Source organism: Zootoca vivipara, chromosome 6 (assembly GCF_963506605.1).
Source record: "Zootoca vivipara chromosome 6, rZooViv1.1, whole genome shotgun sequence".
Taxonomy (NCBI): Eukaryota; Metazoa; Chordata; class Lepidosauria; order Squamata; family Lacertidae; genus Zootoca; species Zootoca vivipara.
Window position 1 is genome coordinate 62101094 of NC_083281.1, and position 10652 is coordinate 62111745.

Consider the following 10652-nt stretch of genomic DNA (forward strand, 5'->3'; position numbering starts at 1 on the left):
GGCTGGAAGATGGAGCTCAGTCGGGGGATTGGTTCTAGGGATGATGTACCGGTATGTTCTAGCAGTGTTCTCAAGGATGGGGCCATCGAGGGTCAGCTCTAGGGGTAGGCTGGGTGGCGCGGGGCGCCAGGGGAGCGCCGTGTGGCGCTGTGCCCGCCCACCAGGGCAGGGGTGCCGGAGCGATCTCCGCACCACGGCGCCCGACATGCTTGAGACGGCCCTGGGGCCATCAGTGGAGTCAACCTTGCCCAGAAAAGTCCAGATTTGTCCTGGATCCACCCGCAATATCAGTGAAACAACCCACTTTCGAAAGAGATCGCATCTCCTAGCCACCAAACCTTAAACGCAGTCAAGTGGAATAGCTAAAGTCTCAATGAATGAATGGTTTGCCTCTCCTGTCAGAGGCAGCGTGGACTAGAGACCCCTGGTCTCTACAATTCTATGATTCTATGAATGTCAGCGGCTGGGAAATACAAGTGGGAAGAGTGTTGCTCTTGTGTTCAGGCTCCTTTTGCTGGTTTGGCCATAGGTTGAGAACAGGATGCAGGAGTAAATGGGCAAGAAACCTTGGAAACTTGTGTTTTTTAGGCTGAAAATGTTGTTGGATGGGGGCTGTTTAATGTGGGGGCGGGAAGGGTTTGCCATGGAGAATCAAAGAAGAGGAAATTCACCCTCCCCTCCTCACCCTCGCACTCTCCGTCCGGGGACAACATGCGAGCTGGGTTTGCCCCGCAGCATTCAACAGCGGTATCCCGATTTGCGCTACTCAAGGCTGCTGTGCTGGGAATATCTGAAATGTGACCTCTCGGGGCGAAGCCTGCAGAAATGCTGAAGCAACCTATTGGTGTTTCCTGTAGCGTAACCCTTTCCAGCCACAGAGGAACCAGCAGTGCGGAGGGAGCACTTTTGTCGCTCGTCTCTGTTAACTCAGCAAAAACGAAGAGGGTCAGCTCGCGAAGAGGTCGCTCTTTGTGGGAAATGTGCCTTTCCGACTTGGCTGAAGCTCTGTTGCCAGTTGGGCTGATAGGGCTTTGCCGCGGGTGTGGAAGGAACGGGAAGATTCCCAGACGCTGTAGTAGCTGCTGGAAACTGAGATGGGAGATCAAGGAAAGCAACAACAACAACAACTCGCAGTTTCTGGAGGTTGAAAGCAAGCCAGGGAAGCAACTAGGGGTGCATTCAGATCTGAAGAGCATTGTGTTAGTTTCCTTTCCCTTTTTCTAATTTTCTGTTTACACTGCACTGCCTGTGGTGTCGTGGAACTGCGGCTCTTCTGACAGATAAACTGGCATGCCACGCTGAATTTCATTCACAGCAGTGGGCGCAGTGCAACACAACAAGAAGCATCACTGGACAGCATCGCTATTCTCCCATCCTTTCCTTGTGCCTCTGTCTCCCCATGACTCAGGAAAGAACTGTATGCCGGTACACCGCCCCAAATTTTGTCACTTTACTCCCACAATTTTCTGGGTTGAGCGGGCTGCAAGTGAATCCCCCCCCCCCTGGAATCAAATAAAACGGAGAGCTAAGCAGGCCCTACATTCCAATAGTTTCCCCGTAGTGGCTTCTAAATCATGGGGAAACTAACAGGGAGGGAAATGCCAGGGAAATGGAATGAGCTGTCCTGAAGATGCAGTCTAAGAGTGCTGTGTGGGAGGCAGCAGGCAGGCAACCAACCAGCCAATGGGGACTGTGTTGTGGGAGGTGACAAGCGGGCATCCATGGTAGTGGGAGAAGGAACACAGCCTGGTGACACAGAGGATGGGGCCGTTTTAGCTCAATGTTTTCAACCTTCCTTGTAATCCCAGTCTGTGCACACACCATGCATTCAAAGCGCATTCCCGCCCACCACAGAAAGAATCATGGGAACTGGAGATGACCCCTCGCAGAGCTACAATTCCTACAATTCCTAACAATTCCTAGCACGCCTCGAGGATTCTTTGGGGGAAGGCATTTGTTTTAAATGTACACAGCTCTAGAATTTGGGAACGAAATGGACTGGTTTCCAGGTCCTCACGAGACACACGGTAGAGGCCCACGGTGACAGCTTGCATTGAGCTTGCTTCTGCTTATGTATAGATGCAGATTTAGGTTGGCATGCAGAGGGAAAGAAACGAAACTCTGGTTGTCCCTGTCGGGGCTTATTCTGAGTTGCGGAGCACAAACAGGATTTCTTGGGACCAGTATGCTATGCGTGGATTGGGCCCTCCACAGTTGAAGATGGAAGGTGCCCAGGGTCTCACTGTGGTTTGCAGTGTGTTTACGTGATCCATAAGTTTTTTGTTTTTTAAAAAAGTTTTAAAGCAGGGATTGGGGGGGGGGTAGGAAGGCAGGAGGAGATCCAGAACCTTAGGGCAAAGACCTAGGGCTCAGCCATTCCCCGACAACATCCCCGATTGGCAGTATGGAGAAAGTGGACAGAGAACAACTTTTCTCCCTGCCTCATAATCCTGGAATTAGGGGACAACTGATGAAGTTGAAAAATGGAAGGTTCAGCGCAGGCAAAAGGAAGTCCTTCTTCACAAGGGACATGGAAACTAGGGAATCTGTTCCTGCAAGAGGCATAGATGGCCACCAACTCAGATGGCTTTGAAAGAGGATTAGACAAATTCATGGAGAAGGCTGCCAATGACTACTAACCCTGATGGCTAAGTTCCACCTCCTCGGTTTGGGGACAGTATGCTTCTGAATACCAATTGTGAGAAAGCACAAGAGGGGAGAGTTCTGTTGGGCTCAGGTCCTGCTTGTGGGTTCCCCATGGGCATCTGGTTGGCCACTATGAGAACAGGATGTTAGACTAGATGGGCCACTGGCTTGATCCAGCAGGATCCTCTTATGTTCTTAAACTCATTTCATGAATAGGAGACCCAGTCTATTATTTCCATCATGTTGGGCTTCTGGGTTCTTTTTCCACATTTGGCAAGTTAAGGAAGTCTCCAGGTATATTTTCCTTCAGACTGCAAAGCCCACTCTCCCAACTGTCTCCCCTCTCACCCAAAATGCAGGCAGCAGCGTTGCAGTACAACACCTCACCCCATGATGCTTCAAAGCTGCTGAGAAAGAAATCTAATCCATTTTTCATTTCCTCTTTGCCCTAGCATTTAAGAGGCCTGTGAACTCTTGACAGATCTGGCTGCTCCTTTACGAGAGTCTGCTTTTTCCTCTTCATCTTAAAATGTCAAGCTTTCCTCCCTTTAGGTATGAGGGGGCTCCAAGCAAAACCATTTAATGCTGATTTTGACCACTGAGAGAGCCTGAGGAAAACTGATCCATCTGCTTCTGAACGTCAAAGAGCAGCAGCTGATGACAGACTGAAAACCAAAGTCTGGAGATCTCATGGGACACTGTCCTGCTTGACTCAGTCAAAAATCGATCACAACTGAGAGGAGATTAATTAGGCTCTATGGCAGCATTTCCCCTCTAGTGTTGACAGGCAATGGTTTGGCATTTGCTCACGTTATTTGTCAGCTACAGACAAATAGAGACGCTTTTGAAGTGGGGCCCTCAATCAGGACAGGACACGGGAAGCTACTTCATACTGAGTCAACTTGTTCATCTATCTAGTTCAGTATTGGCCGCACTGACTGGCAGCATGATTTAACACAAGAACATAAGCAGAGCCTGCTGGATCAGGCCAGTCACCCAGTGGCCCATCTAGTCCAGCATTCTGTCCCCTCAGTGGCTGAGAGTTGTTAGGAGACCCCCTCCCCCCATTTCCCTTCCAGAGCTACAATTCACAGAGTGGTTTAACAATCAGTCCCTCTCCCAGCGAATTCTGGGTTCCTGGCGGCTTCTCATTAGCTACTGTGGGAAGCAAGATGCTAGACTTGACTATGTTCTTATGTTTTTGACTCTTATGCTCATGAGAGCAGTTTTTGGGTGTGTGCCTATTGCTCCCTAGGGAAGGGCCGTAGCTCAGCAGCGAATAGGGACAGGGGAGAAATTGAATCTCATTTTTCCAACCTAATTCAAACTTTCCGAAACAGAACACAAACTGAAACACGGCCATCCTTCAAAAATCCACATTTCTCTGAATTTCACAATGCAGTTCTCCAGCCAAGTCATGTGTACACAAATGCATATCCTAGGGTAGGGCGCGCATAAATAATGTATATATTAGTGGAAATAGCATAGGAAAGTGCATTATATGATGGCTAATTGCTTTGCAAAAATGTGATATATTAGGCATAATTGCATTAACACGTCTATATTAGGAGAAATCCACATTACATGTTGAGTGGTTTTCATGAAGTTTTATTATTATTATTTAATTGCAAGCTGATGTGGATAAGTGGATTAAAGACTAGAGGAAACATGAGAAACTAAGAGAAACTGAATCCTTACAGAATCATAGTGGTAGAGCATCTGTTCTGCAACCAGAAGGTCCAAGGTCCAGTCTCCAGCATCTTCAGGTAGGGCTTGGAATGTTCCTTGTTTGAAATCCTGGAGAACCACTGCCTGTCAGTGCAGGCAGTATGGAGTGAGATGGATCCATGGTCTGACTCTGTACAAGGCAGCTCCCCATGTTGCCTCTCTTTGCCCACATGACAGGGATAGATAATTAAAGGCAAGTTATAGCCTTGCAGCTGAAACGATAAGGTCAACCTGCATGTTATGTCCAGTGAAGCAGGAACAAGAGAGATCGGTCGCACTAAAACCGAAAATTAAAAGAACAGAGAGGAGAAAATACTAGTAAATCATCATGAGCTTATATTTGGAAGGAAGCTTCCTCAGGACATGAGTCGGTTGGCAAAGGTTGCCTATAAATTAGTAATGCTCGAAAAAGGAAGTTTCCTTCAGCTGTGAAATTCCCAAACAACCCAGGCCAGAGAAATAGAGCAAATAGAGATCATTGCTTAGATAGGGAGACCTACGGTATGTTTCTTTTTTAATTGGACCCTGGGAAAATATGATAGCCTAGTTTCTCCATGCAATAGTGTAGTGGCAAATTCAGGGTCGCTTCGTGATAGTCACAGCCACACTCTCTACCAAGATTATATAATCTTGTAAGTTTATGCAATAATTTTATACAATAATAATAATTCTGGATGCAGTGCAACAATCTATGCAGATCTCCACATGTTGCCTTCTAACTAAATATACTATTTTCAGTGTACATACATGGACAAATGATTTGGAGTGCTCCAATATATTTTCCCAAAGTGATTTAGGCCTTGAAGGTCCATTATCTTTAACACAACTTGCACCCCATTCTCTTGAAACTGAAACTTGTTCACTGTTCCTAAATGCATACAGACCATTACCCTTTCTTGGTGTTCTTCCCACACATCTTCTCCAGGGCGAGCCCAGGAGCCAATCTTCAAGATGACTCACCTCTTTTCACTCTGATAGGCTTCAATCAGCACAAAGGGGCGAGAAGACTTGTCAGGGGTTCTAAAGTTTCCTTTTCATGCTGATTGGGCAGTCAGAGGCAGTAATGCTTCCAGTTGCAGGAGACCACATAAGGGAAGAGAGCGATCTGGCATTTGGGTCTTGCTTGCAGTTTTCCCACAGAGTTGGCCACTGTGAGAACAGGATGCTGGACAAGCTGGGCTACTGGCCTGATCCAGCAGGGCTCATATTATGTTCTTAAAAATGGAAGCCTCTTTTACAGCGGGGGGGGGGGGGAACCTTGTGTGAAATAGGATGACAGGTTTCGAAACAACACTAGGCTCGGCTGGGAAGCAGAGCATCCGAGCTTCCATTGCCACTGTGGTACACATTCTGGGTGCTATCGTTCTCCAGGTTTCAGTGCAGACCGACTCTCTGGAGACTGAGCTGGCTAAGATCTCACTGTTCCTACACAAGCAGTCATAAAGAAACTGCAGTGTGGTCAATTCATTTACCCTGCAAAGTCTTGCTGCTGCTGCTGCTTCAGCTGCTGATACAACAAAACCATCATGTTTGAGTCATGACAAAAATAAGGAGAGACCGCCCCCCCCCCACCTAGTTATTTAAAATAGCTGCCTGAGTTGTGGGTTTCTCTCTCCCTGCACTCAGCCTGCTATTGATTTGAAAGCACTGTGGTTGGCTGTAAATCACTTACTTATAATAGGCAATTTAGTTGCTGCTATGAGACGCATTATGGCGTGATGGCGTTGTTAGTGTTAAGGACTCAGCTGGGGGCAAGAATCGCCTCTGAAATCCTCCTCCTCCTCCAATCAAAGGGCCCTTGCCTCACTCAACAATGAATCTGAGTTTTCTGCTGAAACACCCCCCCCCCCAATGCATTTAAAGGGCATTCAACACACATTTGAAGCACACAGCCTTCCCCGGAGAATTCTGGGAGCTGTGGTTAAGAGCTTAAGGCCAGCCCTGCTGAATAAGGCGAATGGCCCATCTAGTGCAGCATCCTCTTCTCTCAGTAGCCAACCAGAGGCCTATGCAAAACCCACAAGCAGGACTCAAGCACAAGAGCACTCTTCCCTTATGTGGTCTCTTGCAAGTGGTACTCAAGAGCATGAGCAGGGGTGCCCAAACTTTTTTCAAAGAGGGCCAGATTTGATGAAGTGAATATGCGTGAAGGCCGACCAAATGTGTTGAGCTTTTTTTTAGGATTTTACCCAAGGATATATACTGCCACGGGGGCTGAATTAGGTTCCCGAAAGGGACTTCGGACATGCCTGCATTACTGCCTCTGACCAGGGAAGCACAACATAGCCATCGTGGCTAGTAGCCTTATGAGAGCCTTATCCTCTTTGGAATTTGTCCAAGTATCCCCATCTCCTGTGGCAGTGAGCTCCATATCTTATCTATGCACCTAGTTAAGAAGTTCCAATTGCCAGCATCCTGCACAAAATACAATTCCCAGGGCTCTTTGTAGGAAATTGTGTGTGCACTGGAGGTGCTTTAAATGTATGGGATGGATCTGTCCGAGAGTTCTACTCAGCAACCAATCTTCCCCACTCATCCATGCAACTGCCTCTCTTTATTGCAGGGGTGGGGAACTGGATGTGGCCAGCGGACCAGATGGTGATCTTCTCAACATTTTCCACGTCTAGTTTGACAGGTGGCCATTTGGGACAGTCGGTGGAGCCAGAGTCAATGGCAGGCAGAGGCACACCCTGTCTGGTTGTAGCTAAGAAGGAAGGCAAGTGGGGACAGGCTGAGGTTGGTGGGAAAGTGCCCCAGTCTCCAGACTCCACAGAATGGATGCAAGCTTTATCTTTTGTATGGAAGGCTACACTCCAGCTGCACAAAAAGCAGTGGTTTCTGTACACCCACATACATCTGCCTCCCGGCAAGCAACAGCCTGCTATTTGCTTCTGAATGCTTGAACATTTCACACTGTGCTCTCCAGATTTTGTTAGCTGCATTGAATGCTTTGGACTGAAAAACAGGTTACAAAACCTTCTGTCTGCAAGCAGGATGCAAATATACTAAAATACAGCACTTAGGAAGGGCTGTGACTCATTGGCAGAGCTCATGCAACAGAAGGTCTCAGCTTCAATCCTCAGCATCCTAAAGCAAGACTGGGAACGCCTCCTTGCCTAAGACAGATAGGACAGCCACTACCAGACAATGTGGATTGAGCTAGATGGAGCAATGCTATGGACATAAGGCAGCTCCCTAGGTTTACTATCTGCCGGAAGGGTACAAATATATTGAAACCCATCCTTCTGCAGTCAGGCACTCTGCAAGAGAGGGTAGAAGTTAGAGACACCAGGGGCCAGCTAGAGAGGTTCCCCAGCCCTGTTGTGGACAATACTGAGCCAAGTGGTCCAGTGGTCTGATTCGGTATATGTTTTCCTGCCATCTAGGCTAAGTCCTCAGTCACAGGCATAACCCTTCTCACACTGCAGAAAAAGCTGTGCAAGCAGGTAGAGTTTCCAGGTCAGAAGCATCCCATTCCTTGAGATTTCAGGGCCCAAACCTGAGACCAAGGGGCAGCTTCCAGTGATGTCATGGGAGCAGGCCCTAGAGATGGAGGTTAATTGGGAGAAGGGCACATCCCATGGAGGATCTACTCTATAATTTGCAGCCAGCTACTGCTGGGCTGAATCTTGCAAGCTTCATGCACAGTATTTTTTAACATAAAAAAAAAAATAATTTATCACCATCATCATTATTACTACTATTAAAGGCACTTTTGCCCACCTGGGAATTTAAGCTATCCACTACCAATCTGGAACTGGCCTGGAGATTTCAGGTCAGACTTGGAGGCCTGGCAACTCTACAAGCAGCATTGCAACCACAGCACGACATGTAATGCTTACACAGCAATGTCTATGTATGACTCGTGCATCTCCCCCACTCCGCCCTGCCCCACCCACACACTATAGCAGGAGAAGAAATAAGTATTTCCACTTCTGTGCTAATCTGCAGCAGGATCTGAAAGTCTATTGCAAAACCGAGAGACAGAGAAAGGGAAAGAAAGTGCGTGCGTGCTTGTGTGTGTGTGTGTGTGCTTCCTCTGTGAATAACACCCAAAAGACACACTTCTGATTCAGAGGAAGTTTTTTCATTCTTTCCCTCCCTTCTTTCTCTCTCACCATATATGGTCACATATGTTTTTTTGCAATCCAATCAGGTAACCTATCAGCACAAAAGACAAACCGGGTCACTCTGAGCAGAAAGGAAAGCCACAGGATATGACTTGAGTGACGCAAACCAGGCCAGCTGGGAAGAGGTTGGGGTGAGGCCTGCCTTTTATGGTAAAAAAACAACAACCTTTGTTGAAGACCAAAGGTCGGATGCATCCGGCATTGCCCAATAGTCAAATACAAAGAGTGCAGCAATTCACAGTTCCCATCGCAGGGCTTGCACAAGTGGTCCCACCCAATTCAGTGCATCAGCCACGTGAGCTGTGCAACGCACCTCTGAACATGTTTCCTTAAAAGCAAACCCTATAGAGTTCAATGGGGCTTATGCCTTTTGTGGACACATTAGAGCACCTTCTTTGCATGAATCCCCTGGAGACCCGCCGCCAATAGTCTGACTCAGTACTGAGACAGCTTCCCATGTTCCTATGACTGCAGCCTCCGCTGGCTACGTCTGTCTGTGTATCTGAAGAAGTGTGCATGCACACGAAAGCTTGTACCAAGAACAAAGTTAGTTTGTCTCTAATGTGCTACTGGACATTTTTTTTAAAAACAATATATACGGTATATATTGTGAATAAAAAGGCAGCCTGTAAACAGAACCTGAGTGCAGTGGCACTTTCCCCACTTGGGACCCCCAGCAACTGGAATCAAGGGGCACATTTTTCAAAAGAAAGTACTTCTTCACATAGCAGCACATAGTGGAACTGTGGGATTCACTCCTGCAAGATGTAGGCAAATTTATGGATGAGAAGTCTACCAGTGGCTACTGCTGCAGTGGTTGTGTTTTAATTCTGCTCAGAATGCTGTTGTGCTCAACTCCTGCCTGCAGGCTTCTCACAGCCATCTGGCTGGCCACGGTGAGAACAGAGTGCTAAGCCAATATTGAGAGGCATGCTGCATGTGACATCAGAGCCAACACCCCCCCCCTGTGAATTTTCCTGATCCTCATTTAAAGTCATCCAAGTTAGCGACCGAGTACCTCCTGTAGGAGCAAATTTCAACCGTGTTCTGCGTGGAGAAGTGCTTTTATTTGGTCTGCACTGAATCTTCCAGCATTTAGGTCCACCAGATGGTTTGCTTAGGAATCAAGCCTTAAGTTTGTGATTTCTTAGCAAGCAATTAGGTAGGATTCTGACATTATTTAGTGTGTGTGTGTATCTACTTGTTGCAACTGTCACAAAAAGGTAAAAGTAGCTGTGTTGGCCCAGAAGAATGTAAGTTCCAAAAAGCCACATTAGGACGATGACTTTGCTAGGTTGACCAAGATGTGACAGAATATGCATCATTAACATAATCATTCTATGCCTTAAGTAAGCTTTTGAGTGTTCAGAATTCTATATCAGGCTAGATGGAGAGGAAGAACAGATGAAATATACTGGCTAGTGTTTAAGCAGTGATGGATGGTTTGAGCACCAATCAATTTCCCCTTCTTCTTTCTCCGCCCTCTTCACATTTTTGCCTTCCATTTGAAAAGAGGGTGGAAAAACATACGCCCACATCAGCCTATAAGATACAGTACCACAATTTTGCAGGAATGCAGGGCAAAAACAAAACAAAACACACAGATTGCTGTATTGGTTGTATTCCGCTTCCATAGATTTCCAGCTTTCATTAAAATAAAAGAAATGGCTAAGGGTCTAAGGCTCTAAGCGACTAAATACATGCTGAAAGAGTCCAGTTCCTGGACTAGGTTGTGCATTAATGGTAATAAATATTGCACTGCCACCTTATGGACATTGGGATCATGTTGCGTCAGGGGATCTGTACACATCAAAGCAGCTGTGGTACTACCTAGACTGGATTACTGTGACATGCTCTATGTGGGGCTGCCTGTGAAGATTATTCAGAATGTGCAGCTGATGCCAGATGCTGCAGGCAGAGAGTTGATGGGAACCAGGTGACAAGACACCTGATTTTGACACCTCCAATTTGTGGCCACCCTCCATTCAAAATGCTGGTTTTAACTTTAGGCTTGCGGAAGGGCACCACAGGCAGATCCACACCATACATTTAACGCACACCCAATGCACATTTGAAGCACATGACTCCCCCCCAAGAGTTATGGGAACTATAGCAGCGAAGGGAAAATCATGCACTCATGTGTAAGTT